Raw genomic sequence first — 24,775 nt, 5'->3', positions numbered from 1 at the left:
GAATGTCGTTGAACTCTTAGTTATATATATATATATATATATATATATATATATATATATATATATATATATATATATATATATATATGTGTGTGTGTGTGTTGGATATAAAAGCTTTCACTTCAGTTCAATGCCTTTGTGTAACAAAGGCATACAAACCACATTACTATTTAACTATAATAGGTATAGTTAAGGGATTACTACTCGCTACTACTATTACAAAGATACATACAAGAGTCAGTATATTTACGAGTTGCTACATGAGTACTACAGTGAGAAACAATGCATACTATACACTATACAAGAGAACATACTATACACTATACAAGAGAACATACTATACACTATACAGGAACATACTATACAACATTTTGAATACTATAAACCGAATGTGACATACTACTTCTCGATACGACACTTCATCGTGGTATCACTTTGTAACCAGAGTCTCCTGGAGGGAGAGCGGGCATTTTGTGTATAGATCTATACGGGACAGACACTCCTACATCCCGACTGCTAGCTACAGTCCCAGCTGATAAGGCCATCAGTTTCCCTGGGGGAAACTCTTACTGTTACGAAAGAACAAACATACAAACAATCGGGTCTTGGTAGAAGACTACATTTTACTGGAAAATATAGGATTTTCTAGGGAGTATACTATTTGCAAACATTTGAAATCAATTACTACACTAAGTTGTTACAAACATTTTCATACAAGCAATGACACTAAATACTTATGAACTCACCCGCTTTATGATGATAAACTCTTTCAAAATAACTTGTATTCTCAGGTCATCAGTAGAAAGGTACCGATGAAGCTTTTGAGAAGATGGAGCACATACAAGACTCATCTTTTATTTTGATTATACTTTTAGGTGTCTTACAAACTATACAGAACACGCTTGTATTACAATTATTATATTAATGCAATGGATGTTGTTGCTTGTCTTTACTATTATGCATTGTTATGATACTATACATGACGTCCTCCACCCCAGAACGTTTCCGCTGTTCCGGTTTTGGGGTGTGACAGATTGGTATCAGAGCACTGTTTATAGTGAATCAAGTATATCAACCCATAAAAGATATACGAACTATAAACACATCGGGATTAAAACACTCTGACCAAGAAGTTATACTTTTAAATAATAAAATATTTAACTAAGTATATATACATCTATTCATACCAGGGTCAGTATCATACTAGATCAGAACAAAAGTATTACGATTGTTGAACAACACGATTAGGCTTAGAGACATATAGTCAAATCTAGGGGGATATAGCCTGATCAACTATATTTTCTGAGGAGTGACTAGCATGTGCCTAAGAATGATCGTGGTGTTGCAACAAGTCTAAAAACTTACCAACACTACTACAACAAGAACATTAGAACAGAACTTAAACCTAAAATACTATAGGAGTATTTTGTGTTACTATAATTACTTATATGAAAACTAAAAAGGATCTTCATTAGTACGGCTATTAACTATTCTTTTCCCCATTCTCGCGTAGATAAAATGGTTGGCTTCCATCTTCCCGACGATCCGTATTATCCCAACCAAGGCATTGGTGGATGGCTTGAAAATGAGCCAGAAGATGATCACCCAATCCATTTGGATGATCACCTCGCAGAAGGCTTTTCGGATGGCTCTGACTCCGAACCAGAGGTTAACAACCTACCCCAAGAAGGTCAAGTTCCAAACCTCAACCCCCGTCCGGCATTTCAAGGTCCCACTCCCTTGTGGGCAACAACCTTGAATCGTTGGAGTGATGAGCAGGGTCAGCCCTTGCCTTACAATGGGGACCAGATTTTTTACAATCTAAGAGAGGGAGGATCAGCTGACCGAGTCCTACCCATCATGGTCCGTAGGATTGCTCGGAACGTCGAGCAAGGTCATGCAGCCATTGACCGAGTAGTGGAAATTGACGCCAACTCTGGCCTTAACACGGTCTGCATTCGCCAACTCGAAGAAGCTATGGATAGGACTAGGAGGACCAATGAGACTCTGCAGCAACAACTAGCTGCATCACGAGCCGAAGTCATAGAACTCTGAGTGCGTCAGAGGGCGCATGAACGGCATCTTCAGGAAGTTGTACGCCAACTGGCAGACCTGAGGGTTCGCCTGAGGGATACCCGTCGCCGGTAGAAGATGTCGACTCATCTTTCTCTTTTGATTAAGGAATAGCCTTTCTTTTCTGTGCTCTATGGGGCACTTGTCTGTAAACATTCCTAACTTTGAAAATACTCTAACTAGACTTCTAAGCTGCCAACATTTTCCCTTATGGTTTGATGTAAGACCTACTGTTAGGTCATTTTCCCCGAACTCATTTTACATCATTAATACCAGTAATATTGGCAGTTGTCTAATCTATGGGAAAGTCTGTACTCTTGTGTTTCCGTACTCTATTGTTATGCCTCTATCTGATAGTTGGACTATGGTGATTTAGTCCATGAAACACTCTCATCATACTTACAATCGATTCTTACTATTATCATCATCTGTATGAACTTTCAGTAAAAGATGCCGCCTCGAAAGCGTCCGACCAGAAACACACCTGCGAATCAAACTCCACCACCACCACCCCCTCCGCAGTTCGATGCGGTGATGTTTCAGGCAGCTGTGACCGCAGCCATGGCCCAAGTAAACTCTGGTGGCGTTAATGGAACGGGGACTGGCACCAACTCTAGCCATGGTGAAATCCATCCACGTGCACGGGAGTGTACCTATAAAGATTTCATCAGCTGCAAACCTACATACTTCAACGGAACCGGAGGGATCATTGCACTGTCCGAATGGATCGAGAGAACAGAAGCAATCTTCGAGATGTGCTCATGCCCTGAGGGAAGCAAGATAAAATTCGCTGATTGCACCTTCACTGAGAGGGCCCTGACGTGGTGGAATGGCCATGTCAAATCACTCTCACTGGTAGCAGCTAACGCCATGGGTTGGGATACACTGAAGGACCTTATGACAAGAGAGTACTGCCCGAGGGGCGAAATTCAGAAGCTCGAGGAGGAACTCTGGAACCTCAAAATGAAGGGTTCTGACATAGTGACTTATACGGCCAGGTTCTGCGACTTGGTGACTCTATGTCCCAACATGGTCCCCACCGAAAGCAAGAAAATTGAAAGATACATCTGGGGTCTGGTACCCCCACATCGAGGGAACATTCTAGCATCACACCCTGCGACCTTTGAAAGTGCCAAGGAATTGGCACAAAGGCTCATCGATCACGAGACTCCTTCTACTCCAACAACAACTACAATGACTGCCCTCGCACCAACCAAAACAGCTGACAACAAGAGGAAGCGTTGGGACCGAAAGAAGGGCAAGACAGCTCAACCCTCTTCCAATAACCAACAGACCGTGGCTATCCATGCTGGCACTACCCCTGCTGCCCCTGTACCAGCCAAACCATATGCAGGGAACCTACCCAAGTGCTCCTTCCATCATAACGGCCCCTTCCGGGAAATGCACTGCACAAATTGCGACCGGAAGGGCCATACCGCCCGGTTTTGCAGAACACCACCCAAACCCATCACCCAGGTCCCCGGTGCAGGAGTGAGCCAGGCCTGCTACGGGTGCGGCGAGACAGGGCACTTCAAAAGAAACTGCCCTAAAGCTGGGAATGCGGGAGGAGCAGGAAGACTACTTGCCATTGGCCACAATGAAGCCGTGGCAGACCCCACAGTAGTCACAGGTACGTTCCTTCTCGATAACTCTTATGCTTGTATCCTATTCGATAGTGGGGCAGAAAGGAGCTTCGTAAACCAAAAATTTAAACACTTACTTAAACAATCACCGCAAACACTAAAAGAAACCTTCGTCATAGAAATGCCTAACGGCAAGACAAAGAGTTCTAACGAGATTTACATAGGTTGTACCCTCACGCTAGATAACTATTCATTCCCAATCGACCTCATACCCGTATCGATCAAGAGTTTCGATGTCATTGTGGGCATGGACTGGTTGAGTCTCCATCGTACCGATATTCTGTGCTTCGAAAAGGCAGTCCGCCTGAACCTACTGAATAACGAAACCTTATTGATCTACGGAGACAAACCCAGTACGAGCCTTCGTATCATCTCAAGTATTCAAGCCCAAAAGTACTTGCGTAAGGAATATCGTGCATTCCTGGCGCACGTTGTCGATACGAACCGGAAAACAAAAGACCTAAAAGACCTCCCCGTAGTATGCGATTTTCCCGACGTCTTTCCAGAAGAACTCCCAGGATTACCCCCGCAACGTCAAGTCGAGTTCCGAATCGACTTAATTCCAGGAGTGACCCCCGTAGCCAAATCGCCCTATCGTCTAGCACCTGCTGAGATGCAAGAACTATCCGGTCAGCTTAACGAACTGCTCAGCAAGGGCTTTATAAGACCAAGCTTCTCACCCTGGGGAGCACCAGTCTTGTTCGTAAAGAAGAAAGACGGATCGTTCTGTATGTGCATCGATTACAGGGAACTCAACAAGCTTATAATCAAGAATCGTTACCCTCTTCCTCGCATATACGATTTATTCGACCAGCTGCAAGGGGCGAGCTACTTTTCCAAGATTGATCTGAGGTCCGGGTATCACCAGTTACGAGTGCTTGAGGAGGATGTTCCAAACACAGCCTTCCGAACTCGTTACGGACGCTACGAGTTCGTAGTGATGCCATTCGGATTGACCAATGCGCCCGCAGTATTCATGGACTTGATGAATAGAGTATGACATCCTTACTTGGATCAGTTCGTCATCGTCTTCATTGATGATATACTTATCTACTCTCAAAGTGAGGAGGAGCATAGCGATCATTTACGACAAGTCCTAGGAACCTTACGATCAGAGAAGCTTTATGCGAAGTTCTCTAAATGCGAATTTTGGATCCGAAGAGTCAAATTCTTAGGACACGTGGTTAGAAAAGAAGGAATCCACGTGGACCCTTCCAAAATTAAAGCCATCGAGGACTGGTCAGCACCGAAGACGCCTACGGAAATTCGTCAATTTCTAGGCCTCGCTGGCTACTACTGCAGGTTCATTCAGAACTTCTCTCGAATTGCGAAACCTCTTACGACATTGACCCAAAAGGGCATGGCCTTTGACTGGGAAGAGAAGCAAGAGAAGGCGTTCCAAACGCTGAAGCGAGCCTTATGCACCGCACTGATACTATCCCTCCCTGAAGGGATAGAAGACTTCGTGGTATACTGCGATGCATTCAACCAGGGGCTCGGCTGTGTTCTGATGCAACGAGGTAAGCTCATCGCCTACGCCTCAAGACAGTTGAAGACACACGAGGTCAACTACACTACACACGATCTCGAATTAGGAGCGGTTGTGTTCGCCCTGAAAATCTGGAGACACTACCTGTATGGTACGAAGAGCACTATCTTTACAGACCACAAAATCCTACAACACATATTCAACCAGAAGGAGCTCAATATGAGACAACGAGGGTGGGTCGAACTACTCAATGACTACGAATGTGAAATTCGTTATCATCCGGGTAAAGCCAACGTAGTAGCAGACGCCCTAAGTCGGAAAGAATATTCTGGTCGAAGAGTCAAGTCATTAACAATGACTATCCATTCGCATTTGTCCACACAAATTAAGGAGGCTCAGCTCGAAGCCTTAAAACCTGAAAATGTGGCGGGTGAATCTCTACGTGGAATGGATAAGAACTTGGAAGTCAAGGGTGACGGAGCCTTATATCTCATGGACCGGATCTGGACACCGAGACACGGTGGCTTCAGAGACTTGGTCATAAAGGAAGCACACAACACTCGATACTCCGTCCACCTGGGTTCAGATAAGATGTATCTGGATCTTAAAAAGCTATACTGGTGGCCTAACATGAAAGCAGAAATTGCTACCTTCGTGAGTAAATGCCTTACTTGCGCAAAGGTTAAGGTCGAATACCAGAAACCATCAGGTTTACTTCAGCAACCAGAGATACCTGAATGGAAGTGGGAGTGGATCACTATGGACTTCATAACCAAGCTACCCAAGACAACGGGTGGGCTTGATACCATTTGGGTCATCATCGACAGATTGGCCAAATCCGCACACTTCCTGCCCATCAAGGAAACGGACAAAATGGAGAAGCTCACAAGAACATACATAAGGGAGATTGTACGACTGCACGGTGTTCCTATATCTATTATCTCCGATAGAGATAGCAGATTCACTTCGAGGTTCTGGCAGTCATTACAAAGCTCCCTAGGAACGAGGCTGGACATGAGTACAGCCTACCATCCACAGACCGACGGACAAAGTGAGAGAACTATCCAAACCTTGGAAGATATGCTGCGAGCATGTGTGATCGACTTTGGGAAGGCATGGGATACCCACTTACCCCTTGTTGAATTCTCCTACAACAACAGTTATCACACGAGCATCAAGGCTGCTCCATTCGAAGCCCTCTATGGCCGGAAGTGCAGATCCCCTCTGTGCTGGGCTGAGGTGGGTGACACTCAGTTAGCTAAAGGACGAGTTCCTGACAGCACTCTCACAGGTCCGGAGATCATTCGGGAAACGACAGAGAAGATCGTTCAGATTCATGAACGATTAAAAGCCTCTAGAGACCGACAGAAAAGCTACGCAGACAAGCGGAGGAAACCTTTCGAATTCCAGGTGGGAGACCGAGTCCTTTTGAAAGTCTCACCCTGGAAGGGCTTGATACGCTTCGGAAAGCGTGGAAAGCTAAATCCAAGATACATAGGGCCTTTCGAGATTCTCGCTAACATCGGCCCCGTAGCTTACAAACTCAACTTACCCCGCGAGCTTAGTAACGTACATCCTACCTTCCACGTCTCGAACTTGAAAAAGTGCCTATCCGACGAGACTCTTGTAATCCCACTCGACGAGATCGAGATCAACGAGAGCCTCAACTTCGTGGAAGAACCTGTAGAGATCATGGACCGAGAGGTCAAGCGAACGAAACAAAGCCGTATCCCAATCGTGAAGGTTCGCTGGAACGCCAAGTGAGGACCGGAATTCACATGGGAGCGCGAGGATCAAATGAAACTTAAATATCCTCACCTTTTTACTTAGTTATTTGTAATAACTTAGTTGCTTGAACTCTAATTTCGGGACGAAATTCCCTCTAATGGGGGGATGATGTGACAACCCGAAATTTCTATTTGCTCAAACCCTTCAGTCAAGCACTACAAATAATAGTCAAATTCATCTCTATTAATTTTAGCCGGTTTAAAGTCCGTTTGGGTGTTTTTATTATAAATTCGTCAAACGAACAAATAAAAGGAAGTATCTTCTAGGAGTGATGTGTAACAAATAAATATTTCACACCATAACAAGGTGTTTACGGCCAAACTTTGGGAGTTTGGGCCGTAAACTCCTCTTGGCCGTGAACTCATTCTTAAGGCATGAGTTTACTCCTCATTTCCTCACTTCTCACTTCCAAGCTCAAGAACACCCCCATTTCTCTCTCAAGTATCATAACATATTTCTTCCAATCTTCCAAAAATGTAAGTGTTTCTTCTCTTGATTTGTTGTTATAACACTTCATCTAGTAGTTATGCATGATTTCATCCATGAAATCTTGTCTTTTTCATAGATCTTCAAGTGTTCTTCAAAACACCAAGAACACACACTAGTGTTCTTGGACCTTAAACACTCTTACAAGCTTCCTATAAGTAAGTACACTCCTCCTAACTAGTTATTTACTTAGAATACTTGTTAAACCATTGAAAAACCTCAAGAATACCCAAGAACACATAGGTTTACGGCCAAGGCAATCTCCTTGGACCGTAAACACCATAAGGTGGTGCATATGTGCCACCATTACCTTCTAGGGCTTGGGTATTGGACTAGAACCTTGCATGCATGAGCTAAAGACCTTAAACCACGAAATGGTAGGAGTTACCATGGGTTTACGGCCGTAAACCCACTTGGACCGTAAACCCAAAACCGTAAACTCCATGGGAGTTGGTCCATGAACCGTAAACCCTAATAAGGGGGCCATATGAGCCCTAGTCCCTTCTAAGGCCTTGGAACCAAGTCTAGATCACTTCTTTGAGGAGTATAGCACCGTAAAGAATCAAACGAAGCAAGCACACATGAGTTTACGGCCGTAAACTCATGGGGTTATGACCATGGGTCGTAAACTCTAAGAGTTGGTGCAAATTGTGCCACTATTACTTCCTAAGGCTTGGGCTTGATCATAGGATGCTTAACCTTGACTAGTAAGACCCTAAAACACACAATGGTACTAATTACCATGAGTTTATAGCCGTAAACTCATGGGGGAAATGACCATAAACCGTAAACTCATGTGGTGTTACCATATGGGCAGTAAACTCCAATGTGAGGCCATACTCTCTTTAGATGCAACCCCTTGATACTCTCTGCACTTGAATTAAAGTGTTATCCATGTTTTAGGGTGTCCTTACTTGATTAATTAGTTGTTAAATGAGTAATTAGATACATATATGTGTCATTACATGTTAAAAAAGGATCTTTGTGTGTGTTCAAGTCTTCACTTGACACTTAGCATCCTATCCGGCACCTGCATCCAAACCACTCACTGCAGGTGAGTTCATACCCCTTAATCAACCTTTGAAATGATTTTAAATGCTTTTATGGGGGGGAATACAAGTTGAAATATTCTAGTTGTTGCTTTAATCACATGTAATTAATAACTAGAACAAACAGAAAGATTTACTACTACTTTCAAGTTACTATCAAATTTATGGTTTTCAAGTGTTTCAAAACCTTTTATTAAACTTTTAGATACTAAAACTATTTCCAAACTCTTTTAAACTTACATTGTTTTCAAACTCATATCTACACTAATATATTTATATAAGTAAGACTTGAAGGACTTAGGACTGATAGCTCACCTTATTTCCTGTTCCTTGTTTGGTTGTGGACTTAGGGTATCCTGTTATTTGTCCGAATGTCGTTGAACTCTTAGTTATATATCATATATATATATATATATATATATATATATATATATATAATTATATATATATATATATATATATATATATATATATATATATATATATATAATTATATATATATATATATGTGTGTGTGTGTGTTGGATATAAAAGCTTTCACTTCAGTTCAATGCCTTTGTGTAACAAAGGCATACAAACCACATTACTATTTAACTATAATAGGTATAGTTAAGGGATTACTACTCGCTACTACTATTACAAAGATACATACAAGAGTCAGTACATTTACGAGTTGCTACATGAGTACTACAGTGAGAAACAATACATACTATAGACTATACAAGAGAACATCCTATACACTATACAAGAGAACATACTATACACTATACAAGAGAACATACTATACACTATATAGGAACATACGATATACTAGTAAAGAGAAAACATCACTACACTATGACATACTATACAACCTTTTGAATACTATAAACCGAATGTGACATACTACTTCTCGATACGACACTTCATCGTGGTATCACTTTGTAACCAGAGTCTCCTGGAGGGAGAGCGGGCATTTTGTGTATAGATCTATACGGGACAGACACTCCCACATCCCGACTGCTAGCTACAGTCCCAGCCGATAAGGCCAAGGGGTGACAGAATGTTGACTCGGAGGGTCATCAGTTATTCAGCCGTCGATCAGCATGGTTACATATGAGTTCACATTCAAACCTTTAATTAACCAATTAATAATTAAAGGCAAAACGGACTCCCCGAGGTGTATTGTACATTTATTACTACCTGGAGTCTGCATTTTCATGACTATCAGTCAGCAGTGATACTGCTGGGGTAAAACATTATTTTCCCCTAGTACATTTATTTTGTAATCACCTTACATGAGTGAAGTCTAAAACTAGATTTTCATACTGATAGTTTCCCTGGGGTAAAACTCTTACTGTTACGAAAGAACAAACATACAAACAATCGGGTCTTGGTAGAAGACTACATTTTACTGGAAAATATAGGATTTTCTAGGGAGTATACTATTTGCAAACATTTGAAATCAGTTACTACACTAAGTTGTTACAAACATTTTCATACAAGCAATGACACTAAATACTTATGAACTCACCAGCTTTAAGCTGATAAACTCTTTCAAAATAACTTGTATTCTCAGGTCATCAGTAGACAGGTACCGATGAAGCTTTTGAGAAGATGGAGCACATACAAGACTCATCTTTTATTTTGATTATACTTTTTGGTGTCTTACAAACTATAGAGAACACGCTTATATTACAATTATTATATTAATGCAATGGATGTTGTTGCTTGTCTTTACTATTATGCATTGTTATGATACTGTACATGATGTCCTCCACCCCAGAACGTTTTCGCCATTCCGGTTTTGGGGTGTGACAATAACAACTAACGTATTGCATAAACAGATAATGGGCCAGCCTTGGTGTCTTCGACCCATAATACTGGGAAGAGACTCACCTCAGTCTGCTGAAAATAATAATTGCTCAGCTACCAACCCAAAAATCTCAGATTATATAAATATACAAAATACCCTAATTAAAATTATGATACAAACCCAACCAAGGCCCAAAATCCCTAAGTCCAGACTCTTCAAATAAGGCCCAAAAGCATTTTTCCTTTCAATGGGCCCAACCATATTTGGCCTATTTACAATAATGGGCCTAAGGCCCAAAAGGCCCAACCCATGACACTATAAGCCCACAAAGGAGACCGATCCACCTAACCTAACCAGGCTAAGGCCCACAATACAGCCCATACTCCTAGAGTCCAAAAACAGATCCCACCACCGAAGGCCCAAATACCGCAGCCCACTGCTAAGTATGCGTGGCGTACTCAGCTTGTACGCTAAGCGTGCACGCTTAAGGGCCTGTACGATGCGCGTACGAGCTTGTACGCCCGACGTACTCCTCTGACTTGCCAACATTGCATTTAGCTCGTATTTTGTTAAGACACCTGCCCTAAAACCCAGGTCTGACCTCCTTGAAGTAGCTAATCACGTAAAGTTTCCAACTTCACGTGCAAGCATGGCTTAATGAAGCCCAAAATCCCCAAAATAGCTTAATAAATGACTTAATGCTTGTATGGAGGTCACAAACACCATAAAGTTTTCACCTTTCAATTGAAAGAGGCCACCAAACGTCTAGATCTACAAACTTTGGAATCTAAAATGGTCTTGAATCATCAAGACCTTCAAAATGGAACCAAAAAGGCCAAAACAAGCTCAAGAGGAGATCTAAACAATAGATGAGCAAGGTATGAACTTTATACATCCAGGAGCTCCCTAATATGAAGAAGATGTTGGATCTTAAAGCTTTACCACGTCCAAGGATTGCACCACAAACTCTTCTCCTTGCAACACACCCAAAAATGGCTTCCTTTTGACACTCCAAACTCAAACTTACTTCCAATGGCAATTAGGGTTTCTAGGCACATTGAGAGACAATGGAGGCTGATAGTAAAGAGGTCCAAAGGTTATAAGGGGGTTTAAATAGGACACAAGACCACAACTTTTGGGTTTCCATTCCCGGTCACGTACGCCCCGCGTATGAGGCTTTGATGCCCGAAGATGTGTGCCCTCGTACGCCCCGCGTACCTCCTCATACACCCCGTGTATAAGGCTTTGATGCCCGAAGATGCGCGCCCTCGTACGCTAAGCGTACATGCGTGTACGCCCAACGTACGAGGGGAGGGTCCTTAGCCAAAAACTCAATAAATAAATAAAGGAAAATTACCTGGATTTTGGATGTTACAACTCTCCCCTAATAGAATTAGACTTCGTCCTCGAAGTCTGCTGATGCGAATAAGTCTGGGTAGTGCTCTCTCATCTCGTCATCTGGCTCCCAGGTCTACTCAGAGCCTCTTCGGTGCTGCTATTGCACCATTACCAAGTTCACCACCTTATTACATAGAGCCTTCGTCTTTTTGTCAAGGATCGTGAAAGAACCCCTTTCGAAACTTTCATATTTCTGAAAGACCCAAACTTTCATGCTTGACAATTGTTACTTCAAAACATGCTACATGCATATTCATAAAAACAATATTTTACATTGATAATTTGATTACAAAAGACTGGATACAAACCAACTAAGTTTTAGTATATTACATAACTACCCAGGATATTTAAGCTTTTATACATACGTAAACCCAAGTACAAAAGTAATAGTATAAACTATTCTAAATCTTCCAACAGTATATGACTATACTGGATTCTTATTACCTGCAATTGTTAAACACTGAGAGGGGTAAGCGGTGACGCTTAGTGAGTTCAACAATAGATACAATATAACGTTATGCCATATATATACTTCAATATGGCAGAAGCAAAGAGGAACAAGAAACAACAAAGGCATATGTGAATCATGTGACAAACTTTCCATATCAATCAATGATTTGATTCAAATATATATGATCAATGAGACATGAAAATTTATATACTTGATATTCATCAATAAATCTTCGGCCCAAATGGCCAGAAGACATACACTTTCTGATTTAAACATTTTGGTAGATTTAAGGATGAAATCCCTGTCTAACCTTCTGCCAATACCATAGAATACAAGTCATTCTCTTACGAGACATGCTCTACATGGTAAGAGACTACATACCAGTACCACCGTGAATCTAAGTCCTTTCACTGATCACATGGTCAAAGGTATAATTTTGCTATCATAAATAGCGGAAATAATAACAATGGAAAAGCACATAGAACATATAACACATAACATACAATTGTTCTTATATATTGAACTCACCGTGAAATAACCGGGGGTTAAAATAGTAATTTGGGCTGCACTTCGTTACTATAATTGACTTTCTTCAATGAAAACCAGGAGTTTTTTTGAAAACCGGGCCCTGCGATGGTTGGGCTTTAAACCGAAAAGATAAATTTATCGGGCTTCTCGGGCACTTCGGGGCGTGTTCCGGGTGTTAAAAATGATACCGGGGCTTCGGGGGAAGTAGAAATAGTTAAAATATGAGTTTCAGGGTGAAAAGTGACAATTTTCCAACATTTACCCGGGAGGTCTTGCACCTGCTATTTATAGGGGAGGCTTCGGATCCGGAGAGGGCACGTGGCTTCGCATGCAAAGTGCCAAACGTCAGCAGCGAAGCGGGCAGGTGGCGGGTGCGAGGGCGACACACGCGGCAGGCACGCGTCGGACTCCGGTTGGACCTCCGCTTCGGATGACTCATCAGATCGGAACACGGGGCGCCTGTGAGGAGTGGGTGACGTGGCCTATTCCGGACCATGCGAAATTTCTTGGATTTCGGGCTTTTCTCGATTTTTGAGCCAAAAACTTCTAAAATCCATAACTTTCGCATACGGGCTCCGTTTTTGACGTTCTTTATATGGACGCGTAGGTAAAATTATGCTGTACAACTTTCGTTTAGACTTCGTCGGCTAATTTTGACTTTATTTTTAATATTATTATTTTTAACAGACCGCGTCAGAAAAATCCGTTAAAAATTCATAACTTCTTCATCTAACGTCCGTTTTCGTCAGTCTTTTTACCGTTGTACTACTATTGACGAGACCTTCGATTCTTGTTTAGGTTCTGTTGGCAAAAAATCACTCGATCTAAAATTCGAGTTTTTAGCTGTCTACTGTTAAGCTGAAACTTAGAAAAATCATAACTTCCTCATACGAAGTCAGATTTTGACATTCTTTTTATGAAAATACTCGGTTTAACAAATACTACGACTTTCATTTAGATCACTAAGGCTAAAAAGTAGTTTATCAAAAACTCACTTTTTACGTCATTCGGCGCCGTGTCGGTTTTGTCGCGGATCTTCGATCGGTCATATCTTCGATTGGTCATAACTTCTTCGTTATAACTCGGACTTTGTAGTGGTCGTGACAAGGATTCCGGATATAAAGAATACCGAAATCCTAGTTATAACGAAGAAGTTATGACCTGTCGAAGTTTCGCGACAAAACCGGCACGGCGCCGAATGACGTAAAAAGTGAGTTTTTGATAAACTACTTTTTAGCCTTGGTGATCTAAATGAAAGTCGTAGTGTTCGTTAAACCAAGAGTATGCATAAAAAGAACGCCCAAATCTGACTTCGTATGAGGAAGTTATGATTTTTCTAAGTTTCAGCTTAGCGGTAGACAATTAAAATCTCGAATTTTAGATCGAGTGATTTTTAGCCGACACGACCTAAACGAGAATCGAAGGTCTCGCCAATAGTAGTACAACGATAAAAAGACAGACGAAAACGGACGTCGGATGAAGAAGTTATGAATTTTTAACAGATTTCCTGTCCCGGTCTGTTAAAAATAATAAAATTAAAATTAAAGTCAAAATTAGCCAACGAAGTCTAAACGAAAGTTGTAGAGCGTAATTTTACCTACGCGTGCATATAAAGAACGCTAAAAACGGAGCCCGTATGCGAAAGTTATGGAGAAAAACACGAAATCCAAGAAAAACACGAAATCCGAGAAATTTCGCATGGTCCGGAATAGGCCACGTCACCCTCGCTCGTAGCATGCCACGTGTCCGAATTGCTGAGTCATCCGAGGCCAGCTGGCGAGGCGTGTCGCACCATCCTCTCACCGAAGGCTCGGCCAATCAGAAGCTGCCCCGTGTCCGACCCGCGTGTCACAACCCTCGCATCCGAAGCGCAGGTCCAATCCGAAGCCGATGCGTGTCCGACGCATGTCTTCGCGTGTCCGAGCCTCGCACGAGCCACCTGGAGCCTCGCATGCGAGCCACCTGGAGCCACCTGCCCTTCGTTGCTGCTGCCACCTGCCCCCCTCGGTCCGAAGCCTCCCCTATAAATAGAAGGGTGCGAGACTTCTCGGGTAACTTTGGGATTTTGCCCTTTTTCACCCCTAAACTCATAATTTCACCATTTCCACTTCCCTCGAAGCCCCGAGATCATTTCCAACATCCGAAACACGTCCCGAAGTGCCCGAGAAGCCCGAGAAATTTATCTTTTCGGTTTGAAGCCCAACCCTTGCAGGGTCCGGTTTTCAATAAAACATCTCGGTTTTATCGAAAACGATTGTTTTAGGAAACGAAGTGCTACCCAATTATCGTTAAATCAAGTGAGTGCATATTATTTTCATCTTACACACAAATATGAAGTATTTTATATAAATTACGTGTTGTGTGTGCATATTATCTGTATACTTGTTATCTATGATGGATGAACAATTTTATACATGTTTTAATTTATATATATATATATATATATATATATATATATATATATATATATATATATATATATATATATATATATATTATCTACAAATATGTTGGATAGATGAATTGGATGATGTGTGATGAAATAAAAATTGATGAGAGGTATCGATGTTTAAGATGATCTAGTCATCTAGCAGAGTATAGACAACGACCACAGACTACTCTAGATAGTCCAGTGGAACGTTAGCAGACTCGTAACCTGTAGGTATATTTGAACTAAGTGTTCATTATATGTTTTTGAACTATGTGTTCATCAGGTATATTTGAACTATGTGTTCATCCGATAAGTATCATGTACAGAGTCCTTCTTTTTGACCCTATTACGTGTCGGGGTACGGGAGCGTACGGGAGTACTTTATTAGTATTTTCCCTATACTTTTTTATTTTGAAGAGCTTTGGAGTCTTCGTTTCTTTTATGAAGTGATCGGACGAACTTCATGTGTTAGCGTTTCCTTTCACGAAGTAAGTGTGGGAAATTCGCAGACTGCCTAATGAAGTGTGCTGGTAATAGACTACTACTAGGTATGCCTGGTGTTATGATGCCAGATAGGGTGAGTCTGGAGGTAAAATACCTCACGATATTCAGATCACTGCTAGGCAAAGTTCGATGCTGGATAGGGTGAGTCTGGGGGTAAAATACCTCATGATATTCAGACCACGGCTAGGCATTGTTATATATATAACTACCCCTGAATTAATTGTCTTGTGGTTCTTTTTTTTACGAACGAAGGTTCGTGATGAAACTTATTCCATTCCTCTCATTTGATGTATTTATCGATTCCCGTTTGCTGCTAGGGAATTTCTGAAGCAGCTTCGTCAGTTGGTTGTTCATATCGATCCTTTAGGCTAGATCTTGTAAGATCACTGTATAGGATCAGTATGTGGGGATCGACTATTGTTAGTGCTTATAGTATAAACCTCGGGCAGCGATGGACTTCGTGCGTATTCCTTAGGATAATCCTTAGGAATGAAGGATAGATGATTCTTCGGGTAGATCCTTAAGATTAAAGAAGATAATGGGGATGGATAATTGGGTTGATTGTTTGATGATTAAATATAATAATTATATTATTGTGGTTTGATAACCCTATGTACTCACCAGGTTTCCCAACATGACCCACTCAAGCTTATTTGTATCACAGGTGTCGATATGAAGCTACTTTACACTGAGAGATTAAAAGAGATGTAGATCACTAGTGTAAGTGAATGTAAGTTCTGTTTATGCTTATGTTTCTGTATTGACGATGACATCCCAATGGTTTAAATGAATAAAATACATTTCATCGGAAATGATCTGATAATATAATTATCATGTTTTTATGGGAAGAAATTCCGCAACATCTTTTAAAAGGATTACTCTGATTTTATTTTAAGAGCATAAATTAAATCGGTTTTTTCTGGCCGAGAAATTTGGGGATGTTACGGTTGGTATCAGAGCATTAGTTTAAGCGAACTAGGAATTTGTAGGATTTCTAAACTTAAACTTAGAATGCTAACTGATGATTGTGAGATGAGTGGCTACCATATTTTAAGACACGAGCACTAGTATATTTTAGGAAAGATGCCTAAAATGCTTTTATGTGCTAAATGTTATATGTTTGCCATATATGATATTATTTGTTCGGATCTATGGTCTTTTGCCGACCGGATTTGGAAATCTTATGTGTTCAGGACTCTAAGCGTATGACTATGATATTAGAACTAGCATGTAAACGTGTCGAAGTGATAAGGAGATTTATAAGTCTATCGTAAATAAAGCTTTCCTATATTAAATTCTCACCCGGTACACCGAGCGTCTGCTTGGGTGTACAAAACGTTATGGTGAAGACTCGTAAAGAATTGAGTAAATGGAGGAAGTGAAAGGTTTATGATAGTGAATGACACCTATCGGAAGATATCGTAAGAGTGGTATCTTGCCTTTAGAATGTGTCTGATAAAATAACGGAACGTTTAAAGGAGTACGGTACGTCTGAAGTACAGATTCGATTGGCAGGATGATGGAACGATTAGTGTAATTCTCGAAGTTGTCCCATTGTCTGGAATCTCCATCACCAACCGAGTTGAAGTAGAATTGATGATTGAAAATACGCATGGAAAAAGTCCTAGTAGAGTCTAGGAAAATTTTTATGATTAATTGGACGCATTCGTATGTGTTAAATTGTTTTGTGATTTTAGGACTTGGGGACTGCGAGACAATACTTGGGATGAGTATGAGTAGGTGTGAATAGTAGTAGAGATCTATACTACTGGAAGCACAGGACTCACACTTGGATCAGGGAAAGTCACAAGGTTACCAAGAACCTAGTAATTGATTTCGTTTTTGTTCAAGTATGTCGTTACCATCGTTTCGGTAATGACTAAGAAGATGATTGTTATTTTGACCCTAGTGGTCATATCAAATTGAGTCCGACTACGATGAGTTTGTTACGTGGTTCAGAGAACCAAGTTCAATGTAGCATTTGACTTAAGCCAAATTAAAGTAAAGGATGATCAAAGCGATCAATAGAAGTATCGTGTTCGTTGTTAAAGAAGTTGGTAGTTAGAAATGATACGTGTTGAAATGTGACTGTATCACATTAGAACATGAAGGAAGGTATAGTCTGTTCTGGAATTTGTCTCTAAGAGACCTGAGTCTAAGCATTGCATTATATGATGAGAGATCATTAAAAAATTACCCATCGGTCTGTTACACTAAATGAAGGAAAGTACTTATTCTAAGAAAAAGAAGGAGTCCTCAATAAGGATTTATCTTGTAACTCGAAGGTTACGATTGAAAGTCCAACATAGTACGAGGAGTAAATGAAAGATTGTGCACCGCCCGCAGTCAAGAAGTCCAAGAGTTAGATACTTATTCAAAGGAACATAGAAGTTACAACTATTACCTAGGATGAAGAGATAATGTATGAAGTCATTATACAAGCCATGTCTTGTTAGTGTTTCCGAAAACGAAATTGAAGACTTCGTAGTCTCTAGTGACGCATATGGAGTTGGGTTAGGTTGTGTTCTGACCCAAAGGGATAAAGTGATAGCGTATGCATCGAGTCAATTGAAAGAGCATGAAAAGAACTACGCCACTCATGATCTGGAGTTGGCAGCGATAGTATTCGCCTTAAAGATATGGAGGCACTATCTTTATGGAATTAAATGCAAACTTTTCACTGATCATAAGAGTCTTCAATACCTCTTTAATCAGAAGGAATTGAACATGAGGCAACGATGCTGGCTAGAGTTACTCAAGGACTACGACTGTGAGATACTTTAGCACCCTGGTAAAGCAAATGTTGTTGTTGATGCTCTCAGTCGGAAGGTAAACCTTGAAAAGAAAAGGCCTAGAGCGTTGAGAATTGAAGTTGTCTCGACAATTATGGAAAGTATAAAGAAAGCTCAAGAGGAAGCTTTAGAGAAAAATGACCGAAAGGAAGAACGTTTGGGCAAAACGTTAGTGTTTGATACAAACGGTCAAGGACTGAAGGTATTCCAACATAGGATTTGGGTACCTAAGACGGGAGGAGTAAGAGATCTTCTGATGGAAGAAGCTCACAAAACCATGTACTCGATTCATCCCGGCAGCACAAAAAAAATGTATAAGGATCTAAAACCCTAGTACTGGTGGCCGACGATGAAGCTCGATGTTGCTAAGTATGTGGTCGAGTGTGTAACATCTGCTAGGGTTAAGGCACAACATCAGAAACCATATGGGAGTTTAGAACCTTTACCTGTACCCATGGGTAAATGGGAAGACATTACCATGGATTTCGTGACTAAACTGCCCAGAACAAAGAACGGTCACGGCATGATTTGGGTGGTCGTTGATTGCTTCACTAAGAGTGCGCATTTCATAGCAGCCAACAAGAAATGGTCTATGGATAAGCTTGCGAATTCTTACATGAAGGAAATTGTGAGGCTTCACGGTGTTCCATTAACGATTGTATCAGATCGTGACAGCCGTTTTACCTCAAGGTTTTGAAGGAGTCTACAAGAGGAATTGGGTACCAAGTTATGTTTGAGTACTGCTTACCATCCGCAGACAGATGGTCAGAGTGAACGAACAATTCAAACGTTGGAGGATATGCTGAGAGCATGTACCCTGGAATTCCAAGGTAACTGGGATGAACATTTACCTCTGGTAGAATTTTCCTATAATATTAGTTTCCACTCAAGCATCAAGATGGCACCTTACCAAGCTTTGTATGGAGAAAAGTGTCGAACGCCGTCATGTTGGCTGGAAGCTGGGGAAAAGCAGTTGGTGGGACCTGAAATAGTCCATCAGACTGCTGAAAAGTTGAAAGTGATTAAGGAAAGGATGTTAGCTGCTCAAGATCATCAAAAGAGCTATGCTGACATGAAAAGACAACCGATATCATTCGAAGTTGGAGATTCGGTTTTACTTAAAGTCTCGCTGTGGAAGGGACTTATAAGATTTGGTAAGAGGGGAAAGTTGAGTCCAAGGTTTATTAGACCGTTTAAAGTTCTTCAGAGGGTCGGGAATCAAGCTTACAAGCTAGAATTACATAAAGAACTAGAGGGTATTTATAACACCTTTCATGTGTGTTATTTGAGGAAGTTCACGGGAGATGTGCCCGACATAATTACAATTTCTGAATTAAGGGTGGATGAAAACAAGAGGTTAAATGAGGAACCACATGCAATTGTTGACCGTAAGACTATGAAATTGTGACGCAAGATGGTCGATTTAGTGCTTGTGCGATGGAAACATACAAATGGGCCAAATCTCACCTAGGAAACGGAGAGTGACATGATGAGTCGCTACCCGCATTTGTTTGCTGATGTGTGATTCCGAGGACGGAATCATCCTAAGGGGGAGAGAATTGTAACGCCCGTGTTTCCAGGATAGGCATTAATGATGATGAAATAGTCTAGGTCAACCTTTGGAACTCATTTTGAAGAAATGAAGAGGAATTATGTGATTATTATGTGAATTATGTGTTTTATGCTTAATTATTAGGATTTAATTAATTAAGAATAAAAATGAGCGTCGAAAATAAATATTAGATAAATCCGATATCTATTAAGAAAGTTGTAGTAGTCGTGACAAGGATTCCAGATATATAAAGAATACCGAAATCCGAGTTATAACGAAGAAGTTATGACCTGTCGAAGTTTCGCGACAAAACCGGCACGACGCCGAATGACGTAAAAAGTGAGTTTTTGATAAACTACTTTTTAGCCTTGGTGATCTAAATGAAAGTTGTAGTGTTCGTTAAACCAAGAGTATGCATAAAAAGAACGCCCAAATCTGACTTCGTATGAGGAAGTTATGATTTTTCTAAGTTTCGGCTTAGTGGTAGACAATTAAAAACTCGAATTTTAGATCGAGTGATTTTTAGCCAACACGACCTAAACGAGAATCGAAGGTCTCGCCAATAGTAGTACAACGGTAAAAAGACAGACGAAAACGGACGTCGGATGAAAAAGTTATGAATTTTTAACAGATTTCCTGTCCCCGTCTGTTAAAAATAATAAAATTAAAATTAAAGTCAAAATTAGCCAACGAAGTCTAAACGAACGTTGTAGAGCGTAATTTTACCTACGCATGCATATAAAGAACGCTAAAAATGGAGCCCGTATGCGAACGTTATGGAGAAAAACACGAAATCCGAGAAAAACACGAAATCCGAGAAATTTCGCATGGTCCGGAATAGGCCACGTCACCCTCGCTCGTAGCATGCCACGTGTCCGAATTGCTGAGTCATCCGAGGCCAGCTGGCGAGGCGTGTCGCACCATCCTCGCACCGAAGGCTCGGCCAATCAGAAGCTGCCCCGTGTCCGACCCGCGTGTCACAACCCTCACATCCGAAGCGCAGGTCCAATCTGAAGCCGATGCGTGTCCGACGCATGTCTTCGCGTGTCCGAGCCTCGCACGAGCCACCTGGAGCCTCGCATGCAAGCCACCTGGAGCCACCTGCCCTTCGTTGCTGCTACCACCTTCCCCCCTCGGTCCGAAGCCTCCCCTATAAATAGAAGGGTGCGAGACTTCCCGGGTAACTTTGGGATTTTGCCATTTTTCACCCCTAAACTCATAATTTCACCATTTCCACTTCCCCCGAAGCCCCGAGATCATTTCCAACATCCGAAACACGTCCCGAAGTGCCCGAGAAGCCCGAGAAATTTATCTTTTCAGTTTGAAGCCCAACCCTTGCAGGGCTCGGTTTTCAATAAAACATCTCGGTTTTATCGAAAACGATTGTTTTAGGAAACGAAGTGCTACCCAATTATCGTTAAATCAAGTGAGTGCATATTATTTTCATCTTACACACAAATATGAAGTATTTTATATAAATTACGTGCTGTGTGTGCATATTATCTGTATACTTGTTATCTATGATGGATGAACAATTTTATACATGTTTTAATTTATTTAAACTATATATATATATATATATATATATATATATATATATATATTTTATCTACAAATATGTTGGATAGATGAATCGGATGATGTGTGATGAAATAAAAATTGACGAGAGGTATCGATGTTTAAGATGATCTAGTCATCTAGCAGAGTATAGACAACGACCACATACTACTCTAGATAGTCCAGTGGAACGTTAGCAGACTCGTAACTTGTAGGTATATTTGAACTAAGTGTTCATTATATGTTTTTGAACTATGTGTTCATGAGGTATTTTTGAACTATGTGTTCATCCGATAAGTATCATGTACAGAGTCCTTCTTTTTGACAATATTACGTATCGAGGTACGGGAGCGTACGGAAGTACTTTATTAGTATTTTCCCTATAATTTTTATTTTGAAGAGCTTTGGAGTCTTCGTTTCTTTTATGAAGTGATCGGACGAACTTCATATGTTAGCGTTTCCTTTCACGAAGTAAGTGTGGGACATTCACAGACTGCCTAATGAAGTGTCTCGTTAATAGACCACTACTAGGTATGTCTGGTGTTATGATGCCAGACAGGGTGAGTCTGGAGGTAAAATACCTCACGATATTTAGATCACTGCTAGGCAAAGTTCGATGCTAGATAGGGTGAGTATGGGGGTAAAATACCTCACGATATTTGGACCACGGCTAGACATTGTTAACTAGATAACTACACCTGACTTAATTGTCTTGTGGTTCTTTCTTTTACGAATGAAGGTTCGTGATGAAACTTATTCCATTCCTATCATTTGATGTCTTTATCGATCCTCGTTTGCTGCTAGGGAATTTCTGAAGCAGCTTCGTCAGTTGGTTGTTCATATCGATCCTTTAGGCTAGATCTTGTAAGATCACTGTATAGGATCAGTATGTGGGGATCTGTCACACCCCAAACCGGAACGGCGGAAACATTCGGGGGCGGAGGACGTCATGCTCAGTATCATAACCATAGTGAAGAAAGTAAACACAACCATCATAAATATAATTTAAAAGGTTACATCATTTCAAAATACATGTTTCCAAATAAATTACATATGATGTCAAAATAGTTCAAAAGAAATCTGCGCCTTAGCGTCTTGCCCAAAAATCTTGTGGTTACCTGTATTACTGAATACCTGAGAATACAAGTTGTTTTTGAAAGAGTATCAGCATAAAGCTGGTGAGTTCATAAGCAGTTTTATGAATGAAAGGTGAATGTAGTTCCTTAAAGTTTGTTACAAGTTTGTTTCCAGAAAATCCAATATTTTCTAAAAGGTTTGATGTAGTCTTAACTGAACCAAGACTTAGTGTATGTAAGTAAATCGACATACTTATGTGTGGTTTTATATATAAATAAAGCTCCTTAAATCCCCGTGAACTGTGTGTTTTGTTAATTCACCATGTGAGATGTTATAACCATACTAAAAACTCGAAGACCTTGTACTCGACGTTCTTCAGGCGTCGGAATGTTATGACACTTGTCACCCCACACCTGCCGGTCTAGCTGTTGCAAGCAGCTTAGGTGCGGGTTTGTCAGACCCAATATAGATCTATACACAACTATCACGCTCTCCCTCCAAGAGATTCTGATTATAACTACAGGACTTTTCTGTGTCACTTAAGAGTACCCCAAAGGAGGATGTCTCACAAATTTATTCATTAACAAGTTCACGTAATTTGTAATGAAATACTCGGTTTGTAAATCGATTGTGTTACTGTTTTCTTTGTTAAACGAAGTGCTCAAACTATACCTATTATGGTTTATCAAAAGTGATGTGTGTTTGAATGAAACCTTGTTATGCATGTCTTTGTATTTCAATAAAATGACATTGAAACTACTAAATGTAAATCTTACACACCTTGCTCAACATGTTACAAGGTGTAAATAACTCTTAAATTTGTGTTTGACAGTTTTACCCTTAACTGTCACTGTTTTAGAATAATTATATAAAAATCATCGTAAGTCGAAAACAGAATCTGTAAACTCTGAATGTTTGGAAAAAGAGTCTACTATGTTTATAAAGTTTTCTATAATTTTTGGTGGTGTCAAACCAGTGTGAAAATGTTCATCTTCGCAACCTGGTCCGACTTTGATGCTGCAGCGATAGACAGTTTTGTAAAACTCACCATAAATTGTAGAAAAATCGTATGGAGATGTGAAAGTAGTCATTTTAAAGGTATAAACCTGAACTATTTTCGTATTAAACAGCTTTGAAAAATATTAAGTTTAAGTTGGGTAAAACAGTTCATGAACAGGTCACAACTTTTCTGTTGTAAGCTGTTAAGTTAAGTTTTAAATATGTTTTGGTGTTTTAACTTGTATTCCCCCCCCCCCCTGAAAACTAAAGAAAACTTGAAAATGTAAGGGTATGAACTCACCTTGAGTGATTTCTTGAAGAATGGAAGGTCGAAGACGAGGAGTATCAAGTCAAGAACACTTGATGAACACGTGAAAGCTTGGATGATCCTAAGAACGATTCTTTGGTGTTAAGATGTGTATAGATGATTCAAGGATGTTATGAAAACATGGAATAACACTTGAGTTTAGATGGAATACTTACCAAAAAGTGAAGTAATAGCTCAAGAACACTTGCACAATGTGGTGGAAAGTAGAGAGAAAAGAAGCTTTCTTGAGGGGTTAAGAAGTGTGTGAGTGAAGGAAATGATCAAAGTGAACAAAGAAATCCTCCAGGGATTTCTTTATATAGATGTTGCTGGAGCAATTTGAAAAGTTGAAGGGATGTTTACCTTGGTTTGTGTGATGTGGATAGGGTTGGACCAATGAGAAGATGACACATGGAGACAAGTGGGCACACTTGACCCACTTGTGGGGTAGAATACTCTTCTTAATATAAATTAATGATTTTTAATTAATAAATCCTTGAGAAATGAATAAAATATGAGTTTAGGGGTTTAAATGATAAAAATATGAATTTGGTGAAAAATCCCCATCAAAATCGTCAAAAACGGGCTTAGGAAGCGAAAGTAGTCGAAAATCGGGCTTAAGGAGCGAACCTGCGAGGTTCGGCTCTTAGAAGGTGTGGATCCGAGAGAAGGGGAGAAGGAACCGAAGGTGGGAGAAGGGACCGAAGGTGCTATGGAACCGAAATGGACCGAGGGCTCGGTCTATTTCGGTTGTAGGGAGGTTTTGGTCCTGCATGGCTTCGGTCTACTGAGCTTCGGTCCGAGATGCAATGTTTGGTTCTCAAAGGCTAAGTTCAGTCCTGAGGGACTAAGTTCG

Source organism: Lactuca virosa, chromosome 2, assembly GCF_052849685.1.
Source record: "Lactuca virosa cultivar CGN04683 chromosome 2, Lactuca_virosa_CGN04683_v6, whole genome shotgun sequence".
In the NCBI taxonomy this organism is placed as follows: domain Eukaryota; kingdom Viridiplantae; phylum Streptophyta; class Magnoliopsida; order Asterales; family Asteraceae; genus Lactuca; species Lactuca virosa.
This window is presented reverse-complemented; position numbering follows the sequence as displayed.